General features: G+C 35.9%; 1 long non-coding RNA gene and 1 pseudogene across 1 annotated transcript; one reads left to right on the top strand and one right to left on the bottom strand.

Annotated features, from left to right (window-relative positions):
* Positions 1-4,319: 4,319 nt before the first annotated feature.
* LOC120070335 (uncharacterized) lies at positions 4,320-8,238 on the bottom strand. The gene is made up of 5 exons (XR_016525197.1): positions 7,939-8,238; positions 7,768-7,830; positions 6,974-7,136; positions 6,580-6,661; positions 4,320-4,850 (listed from the first exon to the last, which is right to left on the bottom strand). It is a non-coding gene; the product is annotated as an uncharacterized LOC120070335 (long non-coding RNA).
* A 4,478-nt stretch (positions 8,239-12,716) lies between these two features.
* Positions 12,717-25,890, top strand: part of LOC120079133 (cellulose synthase-like protein G2) — a 48,845-nt pseudogene continuing 35,671 nt past the window's right edge.

The following is a 25,890-nucleotide window of genomic DNA, read 5'->3' as shown; positions in this document are numbered from 1 at the left end:
AACAAGAAAATCAAGATTAAGCCTAATCAAACCAAGAAAATCAAGAATTAAACCCAATCTAAACAAGAAAATCAAGATTAAGCCATAACTTTGAAAGTTCATGCGTCAAATCTATTTACCTCAATGAAGAATCTCTTCAAGATTGATGGAATAACAAAGATGCATCAAAAGAAAGCGAAAAACCAAGAAGATTTCGAGTGTATTGCGCAAAAAATCGACTAAAAGTGTTGCAATGAATAGACTGAAAATTGACTACTGGAATTTCTTTTAAATCTGTCTGATACCATCGTGATGCTACTAAAAGAGCATTGCAATGCTGTTTAAGAGGCACACAATTTTCCTGTTAAAACCCATAACATTGCAACACTACGTGTGTGAGGCACACACATTTTTCATTTTTCAGTCAAAATAAGTAGCGTTGCAATGCTGGCCTATATATTTCAATTCTTCATGTTTTTAAAACGTCAAGAATCCATTAATTGAGCTTGACATTTTTAAAATATCAAATACTATATTTTCCAAGAAAACTGCACAACCCCTGCTTTTTAAAATCAATTCTTGACGTTTTTTCTTTAAAATCACTAATTTCTTGACATTTTTTTAATAAAAACTTCAGGAAAGGTGGTTTTTCTTATAGTGTTAATTTAATAATAAAATCCAATAATCAACACGTTTAGTTGATATTAAAAAAATGCTTACAAAAAACAATATCCGAAAAACCAAAACAATAAAACATGTCATTTGTAAAAAAAAAAACTCAAATAAAACAAAAATAAGACATCTAAATATGTAAATAAAAACAAAACATGAATTGCGTGTAAGCATTTTCTAATGTCCTAATATGGCTTTATCATGGGTCCCATCTATTCCTGCCAATCCATTCCTGTCATTGCTTGAAAGAAAAACATAAAAGAGGAAATTGTGAGTATAACAATACTAGCAAGTGACCCACTAATGGGCCCTCTAAGTTACATGTTAGCTAGTTTATATAGGCATTGGTGCACACCCATATCATTTTAGTTGTAATGATCCCAAAGGGGTCAGCTATCAGTCATAAACATGATCCCGAACGAACATCATCAATCATAATGTATAATCCGAAGGTACAAAAATCAATCGTAAACATGAACCCGAAGGAACATGCATCAATCATAATGTGTAACCCGAAGGTACACGAATCAATCATAAACATGAACCCGAAGGAACATGCATCAATCATAGTGTGTAACCTGAAGGTCCACGATCAGTTATAAATGTGCACATATACAGTCATATGTGTACATCTACCTGGATAAGAAAAACTAACAAGAACCCTATAACCTAGCATGCAGCAGTTTTCATATAACTTCTGTGTTATATTTTACAGTCGTTTATCTTAAGGGTAAAATTTTCAGTATATCTTCAATCAACAATACACTCATCATGGTTAAACCATCTAATCCAATTAGTCGATGTCATTAAATCATGCAAGAATAATTAGAAGTCAGTCTTAACAGTCTCAAGAAACACTCCAACTAATCTTAAGTAAATAGTTCAAGTGGTAGGGACGACTGGTTCGAAGGCGAACTTACCTCATATTAAAATTCCAAAATTAATCCAAGAAATCAATGTCCAACAAAAACTATTAACATTCGAAATGCTTTGTTTGCTCCAAATTTATTCCAAACTTCACTCAAAGATTGAAATCTACACATAAACCATAATTTAAAATTTAAAATCAAATTCCCAACATTTATAACTAATAAAAAAGTTCCATAGTCTTAATACTCACCAAATAAAAATTCGACGAGCGACAGTGACCAATGGACGCACAATGGTAAACGATTAAAAAAATATGAAAGTAATTGTATTTATAGAAGTAACAGGGATTTTTCTCTCTAATTGTCCTACCTTTGGAATAGGGTGGATGGTTGTATTTATAGAAGAAAAATAATCTAATCCTAAATTATTTGGGATTCCATAACTTGAAGTAGTAGATAGATTAGATTTTCTTTTTTAATAAGACATTTTCTCTAATTAGAAAATTCATATTTTAATTAATTAGAAAATCCATAATCTAATTAATTTGGAAATCCATATTCTAAATGAATTAAAATTTTCACAATTTAACTAAATTAGAAATTCCATAATCTAATTAATTTAAATTAAATCCAAAATAATCCAAACATTTTAAATCTCTTATCAAATATTTTCCGAATCTTTTTTAATTTTTTTTTATTATTTTCAAAGCTTTATCCAAAATAATCCAAAAATTTCATATGTCTTTTCAAATTAATCTCAAACCAATTAACCAAAAATAAAGGGAATATACAATCCAATAGTTCAGATAAATTACATCCTTCCAAATATTTAATGAATTTAAAATCATACTTTCGCCCAAGTAAATTAATCAATTTTTTCTTTAAATTGAATTAGAATTCTAATCTTTTACAAATATCTTTTAAATTAATTATCTTGCCTCCCAAATTAAATTTTTAGCCCCAATTTATCAAAATAACCCTCAAATATTTTAAGATAATTTAATGAAAATTACTTAAAAAATTCGAGATGTTACAATTTATATGAATATGATTCGTATAAAAACTATATGTTAAAATTAATATGAATATGATTCGTATTATTTTTTTTTATAGTTTTATGAGAGAAATAAATATTTGAATGTGATTCAAATATTAAGTATATGGATGTGATTCATATAGAAACTATAAGTTAAAAATTATAAGTTTCTGTCGCTCTAAATTACTTTTTATGTTCTGTAAAACGAAATCTAGAGATCAATGCATCCAATTTCTCTCGTTGCGGGGAATTTCAATTCCTTCAATTGGTATTAGAGCTAGGTCAAATCTCTAAATGTTGTTTTCAAAATTCAGAGTTTCGATGGGTAAATGTTCTCCATTTTGAATGTTGAATGTTTTATTTTTGCACATTGGATGGTTTCGAGATTGACATTAGATTTACTCTTTCAATCAATTGGTTTTTAAGGTCCCATTGTATTTTTTGACATGAATTTCTTGCAGAGTCAGTATTTAAGTCCATGTCGTTCGTGATCAAGTTTCAACTTCAATTTAGGAAAATTAAAGCAAGAACGGAGCAATTCAAATTGTCGGGTGAAGCAAATCAGACATTTTGCCTTAGATCATAAGGCTAGAGCATTGCAATGCTCACCTTACATTGTAAGGTAGAGGGCTCAACGTCAAAATGCTTCAGCCACAACGTTACAATGATGTGCAGAGCATCGTTCCGCTGCGAGCACCGTAGCGCTATGCTACGATGAATTCAAACGCCAGTGTCACGATGCTCGACTGGGGTGTTGCAACGCTCCGAACATGAGGCGTGCATGCAGTGGCAGTTCCAGATCATGGCTTTAAGTCTTAGGGCTGCAGTTGAAGACAATTTTAGTATTTTATTAGTTATTAATTTGTAATAATAATTTATGTTTATTTTTTTCATTAGTTAAATTAATATAAATGTTATATTAATTAATTAATGTTTAGGATGCCAGTTTTGGTTCAATGCTGTTTTTATATTTATTATACATGTGATGTACGATTTATTTATTATATTGCATAGTGTATGCCATATAGTATTAAAATCCCACCATAAGATAAATATTATTTTATGCATCATTTTAATATAAGTGTTATATTATATAGTTTGCATGATTTAATTAAGCATGCTCATGCATCATATTTAATATAATTGTTATATTATATGATTGCATACATTTATAACATGTCCATGCATCATTTTATATTAAATGTTATAATATAGTATGGATGGATGGATGAATGTTATGTTATTTTCATTACTTTATTATATAATTGTTAAGAATAATGTAATGAAAATGAAGATGCATGGAGCATGACATCACTTTAGTAAAATTAGAATTGTTATAATTTCTTAAAGTATGTCATTAGATTATGTATAGGTTTTAATTATTTCATTAATTATTTATAAGTGTTATAAATTTAATGGAGTTAGAGTTAAAATCTATAATAAAAAGTTGTATGAGTTAAATTTAATTTTAAATAGTTTAAAATTAATTTCATTTAGATTTATGTTAATAATATTTCTAAAATCATTAGAAATAGGTTTAATCTTTTAACTTCTGTTTAATAGGATTAAATTGGATTAAATAAAAGATTAAAGTTATAACATATATAATTGTGTATAAGGAACCTTTGTATAGAAAAGTTCTATCTAAGGTTGGGGTATTTAAGCTGACAGAAATAGAGCATTCCTACTTGGGAATCGACCTGAAAGGTGAATTAGACAATAATGTTATAAACATGCAATAAATGATTAGGTTTATTGAAGTGTTGAATAAACAAGAATCATACATAGTTAAACTATCCAATATAAGAGGGGTCAATTTAACAATTCACTTGGATAAATTTATTAGCCTAATTTACCTAAGTAATGAACCCTTGTTTCTAAAATATATAGTAAGACGAAAAAGATGTATATGATATGTCATTTTCCACTCACGTTCTCTCTAAAAGTTCATACCTTGAGACTCATGCTCGACCTCGAGATGCCCTATAACTGTTTCCCTTCGGATGGTATTTGCATGGGTCAATATCAAGATGAATGGAGAAAATATTTATAGTAAATGGGAGAAAGATGTGTGTCAAATGTTTTATGATCTCCTACATTAGTTTGCATCATGAGATCTTCTTGCACGACCTCGAGGCACCCTGGGAGCATCCCCTTCGGATGGTTGTCATTAGGTCAATATCAGGGCGAACTCCAGAAATGGATAGGATTCTTTTAGTTTTTGCTCCAATCGATTTTTCCCATTGGTTGGCTCATTGGGGCGGAACTTTAGGGTCTAAAATGGAGAGACATACCTAAAAGAAATTGTTAAGCAAGTTAATGATTTCTTAACCAAATAAATGATAACTAATTGTTATAGGAATAAGAGTTATTCTGATGTAGCACACTACTATGAAAACGGTATTACTTGACTTTTTTTAGAGTCAAGTAAGTCCGTGTCAAGAATAAGAGAAATTTTTGATTGGCTAAAAGCATCAAATTGTAATTTACTTGATATGTTATAACTGTAAGTATATGAGATCTGTAGACTTATTTTAAGTGTTAAGTATCTAAATTCTTGACATTTATTATGGATCAAGGATTTCATAACTTAACAGTTTTTACTTGTCAAATGTAATATTTTCTTGACACCCAAAACTGACAACTTAAGGAATACTTGATACGTTTTACCTGTTATGTTTTTTTTAAAAAAAAAAAAAAAAAAATTATACTATTAGAAATTACCTATATAATTTCTAGTTTTGAAGTCCAACAATGATATAGAGGCTGATCATTTTATTAACCAAGTAAACAAACAACACATATATTGAACAATTTAAACTTCTTCAATCAATCAAAAATTTCCACCAACCTAGCCAACGAAGTGCATATATCCTTGAACATAGTTGTCATATATATACTTACAACCATAAAATGTTTACAAAACTTGTAACAAAGTTCATAGATGAACAATTTAATTTGTAAGTTATATAAAAGACTATCAACCCGGCCTCATGAACAATCTCAAAAGGAATGTTCAATCTCAATATAAACTAAAACCCCAAAAGAGGAACCCAAATATCTATAATTTCATAAATTATCCACCAACTATATCCCAATATAAACCAAAAAATCAACTAGCTCTACTCACACCTCGTCCCTTAAATTGACCGTAGACTGTAGAGTCCCTTGTATCAATCTAAAACTCACTGTTTTGACTTCACGTTTAGCTTGTTCCCGTACCAAACAAAGAACTTCTATTGAAAATTGAATCAAAACATTATGTAACAAAGATCACATGTACACTAGGTATACAAAATAGCAGTGCGATAGTCAAAAGAATAAGTCATCCCAAACAATGTTAAACCGGTTTCATTTCCCATAAAAATTTTCAAACAATGAAAAAGAAAACCACACAATCTACCCCAAAAAGAGAACTTACACAATAGTACAAGTCATAAGTTCCAAAAGAGCCTCTAATGAACTGTAACCACAAAACTTTTATCTCCTTGATAAACGAGTGGGCACCAAAAGCAATCTTATGACGTTCAATCATGGAGGAGAGCAATTTGGCAAATTAAAGAAAGTAGGATTTGGTTCCAAACTAGTTGAGAACAGACAGACGCCTAAGTAAGAGATGATTCTCCAACTCATACAATACAACAAAAATTTATCATTTCTTTGTCTCAAACTAAGATCCCAAACAGAAAGAATACCCTCATAATCTGTTGCGTAAATATCAAAATTTAAAAAGTACTACAAGTTTACAACAAACACACAATCAGAAATTATATCTTCACATCCAGCAAACAAATCCATTGATTTGGTTCTTTATTGGACATTGGTTCGGATCCATTCTTTTTAAAATCATTGGTTTGATTTGGTTCTTGGTTGGCTCCAAAATCGACATAACCGAAAAAGAAAACATCAATTTTTTTTGTAAAACCATTGGTGAAAAATATGGCCTTTAACTTCATGTAGGGAGTCAGATCAGACGACAAGAAAATATGGTCGATTCAGAATTTGTGAAGAATGGAAACTTACCAGTATTTACCTTGCAATACAAAAACCGGGTGAATTCTTGTTTTCCTTAAGATTGATACTTGAACATCCTCCTTTCTTCCACCTATTTCATGTTGCAAGTGCAAAGAAGGAATTTGGGTTTAACTAAAAAGGCATTCTAAGCATCTACCGAAAGTTGGCCAAAGAATTCTATCCTAAAAGTCTTAGGCTCACATATAAAGGTGATTAAGTGGCCATGTAGGTAGTAACTATTAATATGAAATTTCATTCTTGTTTCACGTTATCATTGACCAATATAGATAAAATATTGACAACATATTCAAATCATTGTCCATATTTCAACCAACAAAATCACGTCTAATCCTACAAATTGAAGAAACAATGGAGTTTAGCTCAAAGGGAGATTGAAACCCACCTAGTTTGATCCGCACGCCAGAGGCCAGTAAAAGGAGTGATCATTTACACATTCTGAGCAAATTTAGTTCGTAAAGTACAACAAAGCCCAGTTATTCATTTGCATAAAATGTGAAGTCCCAATTGTCGCATTCCAGTATCAGGACAAGTGGCAGTACAGATGTCTAAATTGTTGAAAAACAAAACAGATGGCATTGTTAATTAGTAGAGCAAAGGGTATGCCTCTTACATTTACTAGAACTTAAAATTCCTAGAGGGAAGTTCATAAGAAAAAAAAAAGAGCAAAAAATTCAATATCACAACTTACAATAGAACAAACAGTTAAAACACAATGTGAAAGATGAAAAAGACGTGAAATCTTCTCAATAAATTTTTCACAAGCATTTGTGTCTTTGAAGAATTCCTGAGTGAAAATACAAGGAACTCAAACCAATGGTAGCATGATGATCAATTGCAAACATCAAAATCCGCCTCTCTACGTATGAATTTACAAATTCTCGGTGAAGGGAGGAAAAAAAAAAAACCAAAACACCCGATATTATAAAGATCACAGAAAAATCAACTTCTAGGTCAAGTCATAGTAAAAACAAATTCGAACCCTGTTAGAGACAAAGCAAAAGACAGACAAAAAAAAAAAAAAAGGCTAATCCATAATTGCAAACATTCAGCAAATACATCACAATCAATTCAAAATTCAAACAAATGTAAATCAAATATCATATCCAAATCCCAACAACAACCCCACATGCTCTTCCAAACTAAAATCGCAACAATGATCTAAAACCAAAAACTCACCCCGGTCTGAACAAGCTCACTGAAGTGTAACCCCCAGCATTGATAGAAACAGAAATGCATCAGCTGGAAGATTTAATGAAATGGATTAATAAAGATATAATAACGAAAAACCTATAGTACTTCACCAAAATACAAAAAAAAGACACCAGAAACACAAAATGAGAGACCGACGTGTGACTTGGAACGATAGAGGAGCTACGGTAGAGGTTGACGAGTGGCAGCGGCGTGACAGAACTAGGTGAGTCTGGACGTGCACGTTTGAATGGCGTGACGGTGCTAAAGAGAGAGAGCCGTGCGACGAAGTGAGTGACCGGCGTGAGAGACGTGCGACGTGACCGATGTGAGAGACTGATAGAGGCACCGTTGATTGGAGGCACAACCGACGAAGGCACAGTTAATCGGAGGCGCGACTGGTGCGAGAAGTTGAATAGACCTTGGACGCATGCGTATTTGGCGGTAAAACACGCGAATAGCGGCTTACTTTCCCAATTTTTCATTTCTTTTTATATATAATGAAACCTAAAAAGACTCTATCTTGATGTTTATTAAGTGTCAATCAATTAGGAAACTTCTTGATGTTTTAAAATTATCGAATTACTTGACAGGGTGAAAAAAATCGAAAATTTCCGTCAATCTCCACTTCTTTTTCGTTATTCTTTAACGTTTTTTTTTTTTTTTTTTTTTTTTTATCAAAATTATATATTTACTTGACATTTTTATATAAAAATATCAACTAATTAAAAGATACAAGCATCAAGTATTGTATTTTTTGTAGTAGTGAACAATTGGTTGAGAATGTCTCAATCTAATGAAGGAATGAACGACCACCCTTTTGTGTCTTTTATTTTGACTCGTTGGAATATCATAGCAATAGAAATTTTGAATTAATATAAATGTGATTCATATTAATTGGGTTCATTCTTTAAATTTTCATGCGGAATAAGAATGAATAATAGATCATATCAGTGAATTAACATGTTTTATATAATTCAAAGTTACGTCATTTTCTTTCAAGGTTTTAATTTTTTTAATTACCGATATAAGTCAAAGGGTTTGATAAATATGTTACTTTGAAAAATATCATCAACACATAATGATAGTGTAATTTTATCTTTTATTTGGAAAATCTTCTCAAAAGGAATTATTATCAATTCATGAAGTATTCATGAATAATATTTAGAGTGATAGCCTACTCTTATTGTCTAGATAATATATTGTAGGAACCTTTGAAGGTCCTTGAGCGGATTCGTGGAGATCGGTCCAAGTTTTATTTTCACAAAATCAAAATTATAGAATACAAATATTATGCATAGCCACAAATTTACAACATGCGATAAATGGAAAAGAGAGAATTAGGGTGAGAAAAGACTTACCCTTAAAGAACCTTTCTTCTTAAAAACCAATTTCTTTCTTTGGTTTTGTCACAAACAATCACGAATGGAAAAGTGATCCAAATAAACATCACTACAATAAGAACCTCTTGTATTCTCTTTTGGGATGAGAATCATTAAGGAGTTGTGGGCTCTTAGATTTTTGGAAGAGAGAAAGTGATTGAAAGGAAAATTGTGTTTTTCAAAGGAAACACTTTTGTCTTTTTGGAATTGGAAGAGCACAACCTCCACACCACCACACACATGCCTTAATAGAGAGAAACAGGGGGAGGGAGTTTCCCGAAAATATTTTCAAAATAAATAAAAACTTATTTCAAAAACCATTTAATAAATATTTACATGATAACTACCTTATCATATAATATATATATTAAACTATATGTTATATCAAATATAACATATAACTTATAGTTTAATATTGTATTAAATACAATATAACTTATAGTCTTCATTTCAAATACAATAGAACCTATAGTCTTCATTCTCTCAACAATGTCTGATAGTTAATATAAGTCATATTTATACTAAACTTAATTATATAAATCCAATTCACATAATATATTTGAATCAAATTCAAATATTTATTTTCTCTCAAATAATGTATCAAATACATTATAGTAATTATGTCATATATAATTAAGTAAAAAATTAATTATATCACATATAATTAACTCCCTCAATTAATTTGAACAATTCGAATTAATCAAAATTAATTCTCATTAAATCTCTGTTGAGCTACAGAGGAGACCTCATGGACCTGTAGATTGAAGTTTCAGTAGTACTTGGATAATTAATTAAACTTCTTTAATTAAATTATTCAACATCCATTTACTGTCGGGCAATCCATTAAGGATCGATAACTGCATTCTTCACACTATAGATATATTTTTGTGTCTATTGGATATAACCAGTCAACAGTCCAATGACCATTCACAAATTGCTCGTAAGTACAACTGGACCAAAATTACTGTTTTGCCCTTATAGTTACATCTAACTCCTTAAGTACCACTAATTCCTCTAATGAACAATAAGTCATAGTCAAACTATGACCAAACCCCTCTTTGGCTAGGAGAGGGTGTGGCGCTATTCAAGCCCCGGAATCAACCCTCAAGGGAGCAATTTATCTACTTTCCCCGACATCGGGGAATGAGTGAATTTCATCTTGTGTAATTGTGTTCCCAGCTCCCCAATCAGACGAATCCCCAAAATGATAGGCTTATTGAGTCGGCGATCTGGCTATCCTCACCCATACAAATCAAAGGACCGCTTTCATAAGCAAGAGTTCACAACTCACTCAGGATTCAGGTCATGTGACCCATGGTCATCCTGGTGAAATATATGTCTATATTATGAAAGGTGTTATATAATGAGACTAGTCATTCGTTATCCAGTCTTATACAACATTCTTTGTATAGAAGACTCCCATTTACATGTCTCCATATGAATGATCAAGATCAAATCATTTATAACATTTTACAACAATTGTAACATCTGCAAAGTGGGTCATATTCAAATGTCACCAGGATAAGGTATTCATCCTTATCCATCTACTATAGACCATTTAGGTTATCACTTAAACATGATCCATCTATATGTCTCTACATACATGTTTAAGCTACAAATGATAGCCTTGGATGTTAAATAAAACATCTTATATTTTATTAAATAAATATATCGTTTGTACAATACAATTACTAACTACAGGACCCTACGATATTTAAGGCATCAACCCCAACAATCTCTTACTTGTCCTAAAGCTAGTGGGTATAAAATATATACAAGTCATACTAATATACAAGTACATAAAGCAATAAACTAGGGAATAACACGCGCCCAATACAAAATATCCAACTTGCCTTAGACTAGATGTGGCCTGTCTCATCGACCCATACTCTGCATGTGACCTTCAATACTTTAGCCATAAGGGCATTTGTAAATGGATCAACAATGTTGTGCTCCGAAGTTATTTGCATGACACTTACGTTCCCGCTTATGTTCCCTCGATGCACAATCTATTAGATGAGATTATATTTTCGCTCTCTGTGTTTCTCACTCTTATGACTTCGAGGCTCTCGAAAATTAGCTACAACACCACTATTATCACAATAAAAGGTGATGGGCTTTGACATGTCTGGAACTACTTCCAATTCAGTCAAGAATTTCCTGAGCCACACAACTTTCTTAGCAGCTTCACAAGCTGCTATGTACTCAGCTTCCATAGTGGAGTCAGAAACGCACCCCTACTTGATGCTCCTTCAGACTACTATTCCTCCGTCAAGAGTGAACATTGATCTTAATGTGGATTTAATAGAATCCTTACTAGTCAGAAAATCAGAATCCATGTATTCTGTAAGGATCAAATCCTTAGAACCATACACAAGCATGTAATCCCTCATTCTCTGTAGATACTTGAGGATATTCTTAACAGCGTCCAATGATTAAATCCTAGATTAGACCGATATCTACTAACTCTCCCCACCGCATAGCTAATGTCAGGTCTCGTACATAACATCACATACATCAGGCTGCCAATAGCTGATGCATAAGGGATCCATCTCATTTTCTCAACTTTTTTAAGTATCTTAGAACACTATTCCTCAAACAATACAACTCCATGCCTAAAAGGTAGTAAACCTCTAATGGAGTTCTACATAAAAAATTTGACAAGCATCTTGTCAATGTACGATGTCTGAGATAAGGCTAGCATTTTGTTCTTTCAATCTCTAAAGATCTGAATGCCCAAAACAAATTGCATCTCTCCTAAATCTTTCATTTGAAATTGGGTCGCTAGCCAATTTTAATTTCAGTTAGTAGACCTACATCATTCCCAATGAGTAGGATATCATCTATATATAACACTAGAAAAGCTACTGAACTGTTGATGATTCTCTTGTAAATATAAAGCTTATCAACATTTTGATCAAAGTTATAAGATTTGATCGTAGTATCAAATCTTATATTCTAAGATCCAGAAGCTTGCTTCAATCCATAGATGGACCGATTAAGTTTGCAAACCTTTTGCTCTTGACCTTGGGTTATGAATCCCTCAAATTACTTCATATAAATGGTCTCCTCAAGATTGCCATTCAGAAAAGCAATCTTTACGTCCATTTGCTAGATCTCATAGTCATAATATGAGGCAATAGACAGGGAGATTTATATAGACTTTAACATGGCAATAGATGAGAAAGTCTCTTCATAGTCGACTCCCTCAACTTGGGTATAATCCATTTCCATAAGTCTAGCCTTTTGCACCTTCCCATCAACACTTCATTTTCTCTTGTAGATCCATTCGCAGCATATAGGTTTTACCCCATCAGGTTGATCTACAAGATCCCAAATAGAATTGAAGTACATAGACTCCATTTCGAGATCCATAGCTTTGATCCGCTTATCTTTGTTAACATTTTCCATTGCCTTCTTATAAGACAATGGATCCTCAACATCTCCGTCAACTACCATAATTAGGATTTTTGTTAAACCCATATAACGGACAGGCGAATTTGCAACCCTCAATCCTTTTGGATGAAGTCGATTCACCATTGTGAGTTCCCATAAAACTTGAAAGAGTTACTAAAGAAAGACTCAAATTTTCCAACTATTGATGTGTTTATTTGCACATTGGATCCGTACAAGGAGCCTCCGATGAACATCGTCAACACGACCTTGTTTGTCCTGGCCTACGACTACTCTACAAGTAAGGTCTCCGTCTATATGTCTAACGACGGTGGGTCCACTATAATATTATTCGCTTTTATGGAGGCAGCCAAGTTTGTCATTTTGTAGAAAGCATGACGTCATAGAAAGGAATCCCAAAGCCTTCTTTGCATCCGACGAGGTTTGGAACATTGAGACAGATGAGATGAAAGTAATAACCTTTGGGAAAATCGTTATTTTAAACCTAAAAAAGTTTTATCTTCAAAACTAACAACATTTTGAAGGATTAGATGCAACCTATACTATTTTTCTTTAACTCACAAATTTAAAAAACTTGTGGTGCTGGTCGGGTTACACGACTGCAAACTCTCTTACTTTTTCAATTTTTAAATGGAGGGCCTATATAATGAAAACATCGTTTGTCTTCAATTTTTTACCTTTACCTCTTTTTCTAACCACTCTCTTACTTTTTCTGGAGGCCCTATGTAATGAAAACATCGTTTGCCTCTCATTTGAATGTCTTCAATTTTTTATTTTTACCTAACACAACTTTTCAAACCCGAATTCAATTTTACATTTTATTTGTCTCCATGTTTTTGGCAATTTCTATTAAAGTTGGATTTAAAAAGTTGTGTTAGGTAAAAGTAAAATTGAAGACACCTAAACAAGGGACAATATTTTTATTATGTGGGGCTCTTCACTTAAAATCTGGAAAGATGAAAAAAAAAATTAGGTAGGAAATAGCAATTTTTTCTAGTCTTTTTTCCTATATATATATATATATATATACACACATATAACAATCGTTTCAATTTAAATCTAATATTTCACTAGTGTTCTCGTGCAAGACATTTATTTATTTTTTTTATAATTAATCTTCTAAATTGTTATAAGTGAATCAATTGTAAAACTTTTTATTTGGTTTATATTTGAAAATCGTTAATGGATCCAATATTTACACATGTATAGACTTCTTTAAATGTTAGGATAAACAAAATGGACATAATTAGAATCAATATACTTATAAAAGTTTAGAGGTTTAATTGATAAAATTGTAAGTCTCACTTAATTTTTATCCAAACACAACGTGAGATAGATGGTTTAGATTTATAAAATTATTAATTTAGAAATCTTAATTTGATCTAGGTATACATGAACACATATTTTCGTTACAATATTGACACAGTCATTTTAATTAAGTTTATAGCATATGTCATGCATTGGTTTTGATAGATTTAAATCCCATTTTGGCCTTTTTAACTTTTAAATATTTTGGTATCTAAATTTTTTAAATGTTTATTTTCATCTTTGCACTTTTAAATAGGTTCACTTAGTCCCTTAATATATGATTATTCTACTTTTTAAAAATATCAATTTTAACTTCTAAAATTCCAAATATATTCTTAGTCCTTAAACGACTACTTAAAGATTATTTTAGTCTTTAATTGTTTTTCCTTTTATAGAAAAAAAACTATTTTAATTCTTATCACTATTTTATTGATTGACAAACCGACAAAATGGCTTCAATATTCATACTAATAAGTTAACGTGAACATCTATTAAAATGATAAGGGATCAATCTACACCTTAAAACTTTCATAATATGCATTAACTTACATTATTCATTACATTATATGTTTAGATAAATATTGTGTGTGGCAGGGAATTTTATCAATTAAATCTTTAAAATCTTATAAGTGAATCAATTTAGACTCTCAATTAAGATATTATTTAAAAATTGTCCAAGCATCAACTATAATCAATCATTCTATTAATTTGATTTTTGAAGAAGTCTATACACATGTAAAAATTGAATGCATGAATGATTTTCAAATATTGCCTTGATAAAAAATTTGAGTTGATTCACTTAAAATAAATTTAGAAGTTTAATTAAAATAATTATATGTTTCACATGATTCTTTTTTAACTAAGTTTGAAGTATGGTGTTAATTGATATAGTTATGGAAGTTTAGGGTTTGAATTGATACAGTTATTAGTTTATGGTTTAAATTGATACAACTTCCAAAGTTTAGAGTGTTCACACAAGGCTTCCGGAGAAACTTGTTTTGTGGAATTGAACTTGAGTTGGTGTTGATGTTGAGGTTAATTTGATGCGATGGTGGTTCAATCTCTAGTATACTCGATCCTCTAATTCTCTCTCGGTTGGGTGAATGTGCTTGACTTGAAGAAGAAAAGCATCGAATGTTCTTGAAGTAAAAGTCTTGGAAGAGTGTTTATGTCTTCAAGGGTCTTCTATTTTCTAGGAGTGCAACTTAAAGAGTCTTGGGAGTCTTCTGTTTGTTGATGAATTCTCTCTAGGCTCTTTGACTGTAGAATTGATGACCCTTGAAATGGGAAGAGTTCCTTTATTTATAGGACTCTTTGATGGGCTTCATGGGTTTGGGCTGGCTGGCCCATGGATTTGGGCCTAGTTGACCCATGGGTTTAGTGGGCTCGTGGATTTGGGCCTAGCCCTTGGGCCTACTTTGGTATTTAGGCTTCATTAAGCCCAATTTTGGGCTCAAATGGACTTTTACCCAAATAATCATATCAGATTGGGCTAACTTAATCTTACTCGATTCAACGGTCATGACGATACCATGTAACATTACCAAAATTTGTCTTCAACTTCAACTTGGGACATGTGTCAACTACTAATTGGTCTAAATTTACTGATTTGGAATTTCATCATTAATTTAGTAAATGACGTGGCAGCTTGCGATTGATCCAAAATTTCTCATTTATGCACATATATGGGTGGATGAATCTCAAAAAATATAAAGTTTGAATCAAAATCCAAATATATCTGTTCTTGAATTTGACCTCAATTGACGTGTTAGTCAAATTACGAGTTTAGTACATAAATTTAACTCGATTTTGGGATAAAATTTGGAATATGGCCAAACTTGCGACAAATCTTGAGCTTTGTTTAATTTGATTTTAGGGATAAAATTCAGAAATTTTGAGATTAAAATAAAAATTCAAATTTCACCCCAATTTAATTTAATTTGGAGATGAAAACTTAAGATTTTAGTTTTAAGAAAGAATGTCACACCCCACCCCAGATCATCCTCTTAGCCTAGAGAAGGGCGTGACTGCAACAGCTATCAACCTTAGGTTGACACTTACTGCCTAAAAACTCTTGCGGAATAACTCTGATACCAAATACAAATTATATACAACGGGATGGCTGTAGGCCCACAATTTTATTAACTTAGAAACTTAATATGTTTAGAGTATTTACAACATTAGATTTACAAGTCCCAAAACCCACAAACCCTAGTCCTTATATGAACAATAGTAACATGTGTACAATATTAACAGTAACCACCTAGCAAATGGTTACAAGTCTTTTGGTCCTTTAGTGGCAGAGCAGATACTGAGCTGTCTTCAAAGGATTTGACCGCTACCTGTGGAGGGAAAAAACAAAAACATTTGAAAACGGGGTGAGCTTACGCCCAGTGAGTGATCGAGAAAACATAGTAAATTCTCATGCATAATTTCATAAAATAGTTTTATCTGAAATATAAACTTTTGCAGCATAAATATTTTCCAAACGTAATGTATATAAAACTATTTTAAACATAAAACAGTAGAGACATTTCTCAAATCAAAGTACTGTATAGCTGGTAAAATAATCCCAACACAAACTACTAGTCCAGAGAGAACCCTTTTGCTCAATCTTTGACTTTATTCACCTGTGGCCACACTAAGTACCTTCACAACTTAGGTACTACTGCTCAGATACCTTCTCCTTGTACTTCAGTATCAAGCTACTAGGATACCTTCTCCAACGTACTTCAGTATCCCGTTGGCTTGGTACCTTCTCAAATGTACTTCAGTACCAATAGATACCTTCTCCTTGTACTTCAGTATCTAGTTGGGTGGATGCCTTCTCCTTGTACTTCGACATCGCATTTTACCAAAACTATTTATAAACAACTTTTCTCTTTAAAGCATGTACAGTATAACACATATACAACATGGCTTTAAAGATGATAACGCATGCTGGATAAAATCAATATATGTAAATAGTTTTTCAACAATATGCATGCGTTCAAATCACAATACAAACTTGCTTGGAAACCACTTTATAAAACTAGTAGGCATGAGAATCATTTTCGCAAATATGCTTTCTATAAAACGTTTGTATTCAAATAGTTTAAAAACTTTTTAGTTCGAAAACATTTTAGCCACTCACCTCGAACTCTAGTAGCTCCTCGGGTCCCTTTTTCATCCCTAGAATCCAAATTCAAATTGCAACTTAGATTACTTATAGTTTTAAATCTTATTTGGAAATACTTCATTATACAAAATTATTCTAAAATGTCTTAGAAATCTTACCCTAAACTTTCAGCTCAGAATTCTTCGTGGTTTGGCCGGAATCTCAAAATCTTCAAGACTGGCTCAGACTGATCCGACAGTCTGACCCTTCTGCCTTCTTCTTAACCTCCAGCCCAGTTCCTTTGAGCTTTTTCCTCTGGCAGCCCTACTCTGAAAACTAGACTTCTAGAGCTTTCAAATGGATTTAGAATCACTCCAAATGCACGAGTAGATTGGAAGATCTTCTCATCCAAAGTTGACACATTCCTCTGAACCTTTACTGCCCTCTACTTTCTCTACTAAATTTATGATTTTTGTGTGATTGGAAAATGAAATTCCAACTCCCTATTTATAGGCGTTCAAATTGCTCGTGGTATTGACAGCACCTACTTGGCTGCATGGCCAAATGTTTAATCCTCCCTTTATTAACGTAAGTTGACTTCACCTTGGTTTAATGTGTTCTTCCCAAACGCATCCAAAACAATTTCTTAGGGTTTAAGAATTTCTCTTAATCGGACACCTAGATTTTAATTGACGTTTTCCCTTACGTCTTCAAGCTTTATTTGTATTCAAATTAGGGTTTTTAAATGCATAATCCACCCCAACACGTCCAAATACATCGCCCAAAGGCTTGCCCGGCCGTTCAATGCATAGGCGAGGCATGGCTGACGTTCGAATCGGATAAAGCAAGGCTAGCATAGGCGTTCTCGCTCTTTCCGCTCTCGGCAGTATCGCTCTCTCCACTCTCGGTAGTGTCACTCTCTCCCACTTTCTCGCTAGTCTCGCTCTCTTCACTCTCGCTTTCTCTAGCAATCTCGCTGGTCTTGCTCTCTCCAATCTCGCTCTCTCCAGCTTTAACTTTTCTCTCCACTCTTGCTCTCTCCAGTTTTCTCGTTGGTCTTATCGTAGAGCCTATCTCATTTAGGTGTAAGCTTATTCCCTTGTCTTATCGTGATAATTGGTCTTCTTATGGCAAGCACTAGATTACCAACTTGAAAAAAGACCGAGGCTTTACATGTTTATCGAAGGCTTTAGACATTCACGCTTGGTAAAATTCCAATGCTTGTTGTGCTTCCAATTGTTTTTCATCCAGTGCTTCCAACTCTTGGAGCCGCAGTTTGCCATTTTCCTTTGTAGTCAGCCCTTCTTGCACCGCCATTCTTAGCGATGGAATTTCACTTTCCAAAGGAAGGACAACTTCTACCCCATAAACGAGATAGTACCGGGTGACTTCTGTACGGGTATGGTGAGTGGTGCGATAAGCCTACAACGCTTCATCGATCTTCTCCTGCAAATCTCTCTTCAACTTGGAAATAATTTTCTTCAGCAGGTTGGACAATGTCTTGTTAAATGCCTTTCCCAACACATTTTCTTTCTTAGCTTCCCTTAGAGCGACAGCCTCAGCCCATCTTGAAAAGTAATCAGTGGCTGCGAGGATATAGAAGTGCGCTGCTGATGACTTAGGTGTTATAGGGCCGACCAGATCAAGCCCCCATGCGTCGAAAGGCCACAAGAATATAGTTGGATGTAGAGGCTCGGCAGTTGATGAATGAAATTCATGTGATATTGACAGGCTTCACACTTCTTTGCATATTCCATCAAGTCCTAGATCATCCCTGACTAATAGTAACCCATTCTTTTCAGCTGGAATTGTAGCTTTGGTCAAACTTGATGTGCGCCGCATATGCCTGAGTGTGCTTCCTCCAGAGTCTTTGCTAACTCCTCTTTACTGAGGCATCGAAGGAAAAGTCCTTCAAGGGATCGACAGTAGAGGACCCCTTTGTAGTAAATAAAATGCACGACCCTCTTTCGAACCTCGGTTTTATGACGGGGGTTGTTCAAGAGCTTTCCATGCTCAAGGTAATCTATGATGGACTGCTGCAAGTCTTTCTCGTCGGTTAGGTAGATTAATATCGCATTCATTTCCTCACATGCAGTCCCGATCGGAGGTACAAGCCATCTCTGACATAGTGATATATTAAGAGGCACATTATCCAGGACCGTTAAGACAGTAATTAGGTTTGCCAAGGCATCCACTTTCTTATTCTCTGTCTTTGAGACATGCTCCAACGTCACACTTTAAAAATTTTCCATCAACTGCCGAGCGTAAGTGAAGTAAGGTTTCAAGTCGTCATGCTTCACCTCGTACTGGCATAAGAGTTAATTGATTATCAACTTTGATTAACTGAAAATCTCTATACAAGCTATTCCAATCTCCAAGGTCATTTGAAGACCAACTATCAAGGCTTGGTATTCGGTGACGTTGTTCGAACATAACTCGGCAAGTGTGAAGCTATAAGGCAGCATGTGCTTTTCTGGAAAAATAAGGACGATACCTGCCCTCACACCACTTCTTCGTGTTGCACCGTCAAAGAACATGATCCACAACTCTGAGGTTTCTGTGAAAAGAACTTCATCGTCGGGCAAGTCTTCACTTAACTTCTAATATGATGGAACTGAGTGATCTGCCAAAAATTCGGCCAATGTCTGCTCTTTAACTGCCCTTTGTGGTACATAAACAATGTCGTACTGTTGAAGCATGATTTCCCACTTGGCTAAACGCACCGAGATGAATGGCCTGGACAAGATGTATTTGATGGGATCGACTTTCACAATTAAGTGGACTGTGAAGGCTTATGTAATGCCTCAACTTATCTATGGAAAAGAAGAGTGCAAGGCATGTCTTCTCAATAGGAGAATAGTTGATCTCAGCTCTGTTTAGGGTTATACTTAAATAATAAATAGCACGTTCTTTTCCCTTCTCTCCTTTTGGTGCCAACAATGCCCCCAACGATCTTTCTTGCACTGCGATGTACAGTATCAATTGCTTGCCCGCTATAGAGGCTCCTAAGACAAGAGGGCTGATCAGGTACCACTTTATGCTATCAAAAGCATTCTGACAGGCCTCATCCTATTCAAATTTCTCTCTCTTTCTCATCAGTTTCTGAAAGGGTTGACACCGCCCTGCTAGGTTATAAATAAACCTCTGAATGTAGGCCAAACGTCCTTGCAAACTACTCAACTCATGTAGATTCCTTGGTCTTAGCATATTTTGGATGGCATCGATCTTGGATTGATCTACCTCTATCACTCGATGTCTTACAACGAAGCCCAGAAAATTTCCTGAAGTTACGCAAAACGCGCATTTGAGGGGGTTCATCTTTAACAGGTACTTTTGCAGGCAATCGAACACGGTTCTTAGATTTTTCAAGTGGTCCTGTCATCGTTTGGTCTTAACCACAAGGTCATCCACATAGCATTCCACGTGTTTGTGCAATATATTGTCAAACACCTTCTGCATGGCGCGTTGATAAGTAGCGCCAGCTTTCTTCAACCCGAAGGGCATTACCTTATAGCAATATATCTCTTTTGGGGTTCGAAATGTCGTATTTCCTCGTCCACGAGGGCTATTCGTATCTGATTATACCCGAATGATCCGTTCATGAAGGATAAGACCTCATGTTCTGTTGTTGCATCGACCATGATCTTTGTGATGGGTAATGGAAAATCGTCTTTCAGGCATGTGCTGCTTAGGTCGCGAAAGTCTATGCAGACACGAAGCTATCCATTTTTTTTTCTAACTGGGATAATGTTGGCTATCCACGTTGGGTATTTGAATTTGTGGATGAACCTGACTTCAATCAACTTATTGACTTCAACCTCAATATAGGAGATAAGTTCCGACCGAAAGTGTCGCTGAGCCAGCTTAACGAGTTGACACCCCTGTTTGATCGCGAGATGGTGGACTGCTACCTTCGGATCTAGTCCCGACATCTCTTTGTATGACCAGGTGAAAACATCCCTGTATTTGGTGAGCAAACTCATGTATTCACCCTTTTCCCCTTCTGAGATGGATGCACTGATGAAAGTCAGACGCGACTCCTTTACTATGCCCAGATTCACCTATTTTAGCTCGTCCACTGTGGATTGATCACCATCCTCTAGACCTTGCGGAGCGTCCTCCACTTCCTTCTCAGTCATACCTTCTTCGGATTCTTCGGTGATGGTGATGTGGTGGCACGAAGTTTCGCCTTCCTCCTACTCTAAATTTCCATTATGAGGATTAGTGAAAACGACGTCGCGCCTCTTTACTTTGAACGAGCCCTCACTTGTGTTTAAAGTAACGAAGGCCTTTCTCTTCAAGCATGAGAGGATGGTATTATGGATTTCTCCATCACTTCTTACCTCTCTTGACGGCTTCTTGTTCGATGGCCCTTCAGTGTTTTTATGGTCGAGACGGCGCCAAATTAATGCTCAGGATATCGGCCCCCTCTTTCTTATAGTCATTTCAGAGGCATCAGTGCAGGCTTTTCCCTTCCCTTTGTCTCACTAGGGACATGTTCATCGAGGGGATCCTTAACCCTCTCGTGCTTTAGGCGATCAAAAATGGGAGTGCGGGGTTTTTCTTCACTTTTCTTCGGAACTGCACCTAGTCTTTCGAAGGCTGACGGTGCACCACCACTGACGGTTAACAGATGATTTCCTTATTTCCTTCATTCGACAGATTCAATCTTCGAAAGACTGAGATTCGAGTAGCTCTGGGAATTGTATGCGAGCTTCCCCTTTCTACTTTTGTCATGCTTAACCTTTCGAAGACCAAGGCGTATGCAGCAGACGGTCTAATACGGTCGAAGGCTAAGACTCTTTTATCTTTGCCCTCCTTTTCCCCTGTCTCATCGACTTCTTCTGCAGTGATATGATTGTTGTTGGCCACTTTCCCCTTCGCTTTTCTGATTATACGGATTGGCTCTGATGACTCAAATCTAAGTCCCGCCCTCGACATAGGTATAGCGTGTCCCTCTTGCAAAAGCTTCTTTTGGGTCAACGAGAGTCGGGTTGCTCATAAATGTTCAAACTCTTGAACTCAGTGTGAGTTGTGAAGTCATAACTTGCCTTCGCTAACAACTTGTAAGCCTTGGGATCAAATTCGTCTTTAGTTCGCTTCTCAGGCAGCTTTAACTCCATCACTTTCCCCTCTGGCTTGTGGACTTCCTACTTTGTTATCAGTATGAGAGGTGTGACGAAACTCTCCTTTAGAATTTCTATATCGCCGACCTGCAAACCTTTTGATCATTCCGTAAAAGGTGACTCACCCCTTTTTCGTCTCGACAAAGGGACATAGCGCAGAATCGGAGGTTTTGAGGCTTCTTCATCCCTCACCACGGGTGTCTTTCCAACCTTGGGGGGTGTCCCACTCTCTTTTGGACTGAAGGCTTGTACCTTGCTACCTGTCCCTTTCCCTATGTCTATTGGCGACCTCGACCGGGATCCATCTGATTTCTTTGTCAGTAAGGTCTCTGTTGGAATTGTTTTACCTGAATTCTTGCTCTTTAGGTAAAACTTTGCATCTGTGAAGTGAGATTCGGCCTCAGAATACGAATTAGAGTTTGTTTTAACCTTCTTAATCCTATCTTGGTAGAACTTGACACTGATGCAATATCGATGTAATCACACCATTCTTGTGAATCCAAGGGCACCCCAGCAGCCTGTAGGTGGTCTTTGAGTCTATCACATGAAATAACACGCCAGCCTTCAGATCGCTAATGAGGAGTTGTAAGCATATCATACCTATCACCCTTTGGCTGCCTTGATTGAAACCCTAAATCACTAATTTGTTGTTTGATAGCTTCTCCATGAGTATGCCCAGCTGCTTCATAGTCGTCTTAGACATTATATTAATGGTGGATCCGTTGTCGATGAGGATTCAACCCTACAATTTGGATCCTAGCAGCAGATCTTCGTCTGAGAAGCCTATAGATGTACAACACGAGGCATACACACGTACTGTGGAAGTCGATGCGCGAGATGCATTGGATTCCAACAATGCCTCAATAAGGGTCGTCTTAGCTTCTCGCAGGAGTGAGAGCAGGTCATCTATGTTGAATAGAGAATGGGCCTAGGATGGCATCTTTTTCTTCCGCGGTACTGATAGCATGACATGCAGCAGCCTCTGAATCTCTTTTGAACCTTAATTGCATAAGTTCTTTGGGAGGAAATTTACCAACGTTACATGTCGCCTGAGACGAGGAACGTCCTTGTCTCCCTCGTCAACAGCCTTGGGCCTCCGAACCTTCTTTCTACACTTTCTTTTTTGTGCCTTGCTCCCTCTTCTGTAACTTCGATAAAAGCGTGACTCTTTTTGGGTAGAGTTTGATCTTTCCTTCTTATGGCGTGCCACAAGGATTTAGCCTTCGTTATGTCATTATCAGCATGCTCTCCTCTGTTTTGAGGATCTGTGGCTTTGACCTCCTGCTGAAACCGCACTACCATCAGTTCGAAGGTCCCAAACTAGACCAAAATTTTACTTTCTTCATAACATATGATTGGTGCCGACACGCTTGGAGTTACCGTCATTGCAACATGATTTGTTTGGACCACCTCGTCTAGATCTAACTCTATTTTTCTCTCACGGTCCAACTTGAGGATCAATTCCTTTAGTACAAAACATTTTTCAACTGGGTGGCTAACGACCCTGTGATACTTGCAGTAATTGGGATCATCCGCTTTGCCGGCTTGTTTCTGTTGTTTACATTCTGGTAGCTGGATAAGGTGGTTCTTCAGTAGTTTCTCAAGCATATCCACAATGTTAGAGTCGGGGAACAGGTAGACTTTTTCCTGCTGCTCCTTTAGGGTTAGGCAACGTCTTTCGTCTTCTTCGTCTTTCTTTTCTATCTTCTTCTTTTCCCTTTCGAGGAAAACTTCAACGGGGCCATATTAATGACCATTGATTTCTTTGTGGTGCCTTTCAAAATATTCTCGGCGCCCTTCATTTCCTTCTTGTCTTTTTTCAGTTCGTGGCTCATGAAATCCCTTGTTCCCTTATTTGCGATACTTAGCTCCATGTCGTGGGCACGAATCGCCAATTCTTCAAAGGTACGGGGCTTTATTCCCTGCAGGATATAGAGGAGTTCCCATTGCATACCCTACGTGTACATTTCCACTGCAAATAATTCGGTGAGTCGATCTTTGCAGTCCAGACTTAGAGCTCTCCATCAGTTGATGTAGTGGATGATCGGCTCCCCTTTCCGTTGCTTGGCGTTTGTCAGCTCCATCATGTTGATGGTGTGACTAGTGCTATAGAAGCGATTCAAGAATTCTCTTTTAAGTTGCTCCCAACTGTCGATCACCACAGGTTCTAACTCTGTGTACCAGTCAAAAGCGTTTCCTTTGAGGGTTCTGACAAACTGGTTGACTAGTAGATCTCCCCTTGTTCCTGCATTCTCGCATGTTTCTATAAAGTGGGTAATGTGTTGCTTTGGGTTGCCCTTTCCGTCGAATTGTTGGAACTTTGAGGGTTGATACCCTGCAGGCATTTTCAAGTTGTCGATCCTCTGGGTGTATGGCTTGGAATACATGAAGGAATTCTGAGCTGGGCTTCCATATTGAGCCCTTATGGAGGTCATGATCATGTCTTACAGTTGTTGGACGACAGAAAGTCCACCGAAGCTGATTGTTGCAGCTGGTTTTCTTACAGCACAGTCTTCCCCTTGTCAGTTGCTTTGACCGTGGGTGCTTGGCTTAATTCAACAGCCTCTTGAGACTGCATTTGTTCTCTCAGGGCAACGGTCTCATGGTCTCGCTCCTCGACAACTTTCATCAGAAAGTTGATCTTCCTTTCCATTTTTGCCATGGCCGCCTCAGCCATCACGTCTGCCATCATGACAGAAATCACATATGGCTCTGAATCTCTTTTTGGCTTGCTGGAGGTAGAAGTAGAGTTTTCAAACAGGGGGTTCTGCTTGATGACAACCCCGCCTTGTGGGGACTTCGTCATTTGCCTCAAGATGTTGTGGGCCATGAGGGAGCTTTGCTCTTGCTCCAGCGTGACTTCTCTTCAGCAGTCGTGAGTGACAGGTCCTATGCAAGAGCTGTTTGTGGAGGAAGCTCTGGATGCCATCTTTTTAGGTGTCATTTGTCTTATTTGGATGTTGAGAGAGATGAGAGGTAAAGATGTCCCACTGGACGTGCCAATTTGTTCACACGAGGCTTACGGAGAAACTTGTTTCGTGGAATTGAACTTGAGTTGGTGTTGATGTTGAGGTTGATTTGATGCGATATAGTTCGATCTCTAGTACTTGATCCTCTGATTCTCTCTCGGTTGGGTGAATGTGCTTGACTTGAAGAAGAAAAGCATCGAACGAGTAGAAGTCTTGGAAGAGTGTTTATGTCTTCAACGGTCTTCTGTTTTCTAGGAGTGCAGCTTCAAGAGTCTTGGGAGTTTTCTGCTTATTGATAAATTCTCTTAGGGCTCTCTGACGGTAGAAATGCTGACCTTTAAAATGGGAAGAGTTCCTCTATTTATAGGATTCTTTGATGGGCTTCATGGGCTTGAGCTGGCTGGCCTATGGGTTTAGTTGGCCCATGGGTTTGGCCCTGGTTGACCCATGTGTTTAGCGGACCCGTGGATTTGGGCCTAGCCCTTGGGCTCAGTTATTTGGATTTGGGCCTACTTTGGTATTTAGGCCTCATTAAGCCCAATTTTGGACTCAACTGGACTTTTACTCAAATAATCATATCAGATTGGGCTAAATTAATCTTACCCGATTCAACGGTTATGTCGACACTATGTGACATTACCAAAATTTGTCTTCAACTTCAACTCAGGTCAGTGTCAACTCCTAATTGGTCTAAATTTACTGATTTGAAATTTCATCATTAATTTAGTAAATGAAGTGGCAACTTGCGATTGGTCCAAAATTTCTCATTCAACAAGTGGTTGTAAATCGATTTTTTCCACACAAAAAATGACAGA

The sequence above is a fragment of the Benincasa hispida genome, chromosome 1 (genome assembly GCF_027475165.1).
Source record: "Benincasa hispida cultivar pf3 chromosome 1, pf3_genome.v1.1, whole genome shotgun sequence".
In the NCBI taxonomy this organism is placed as follows: Eukaryota; Viridiplantae; Streptophyta; class Magnoliopsida; order Cucurbitales; family Cucurbitaceae; genus Benincasa; species Benincasa hispida.
The sequence above is the reverse complement of the archived record's forward strand: the minus strand, read 5'-3'. Positions and strand labels throughout refer to the sequence as shown.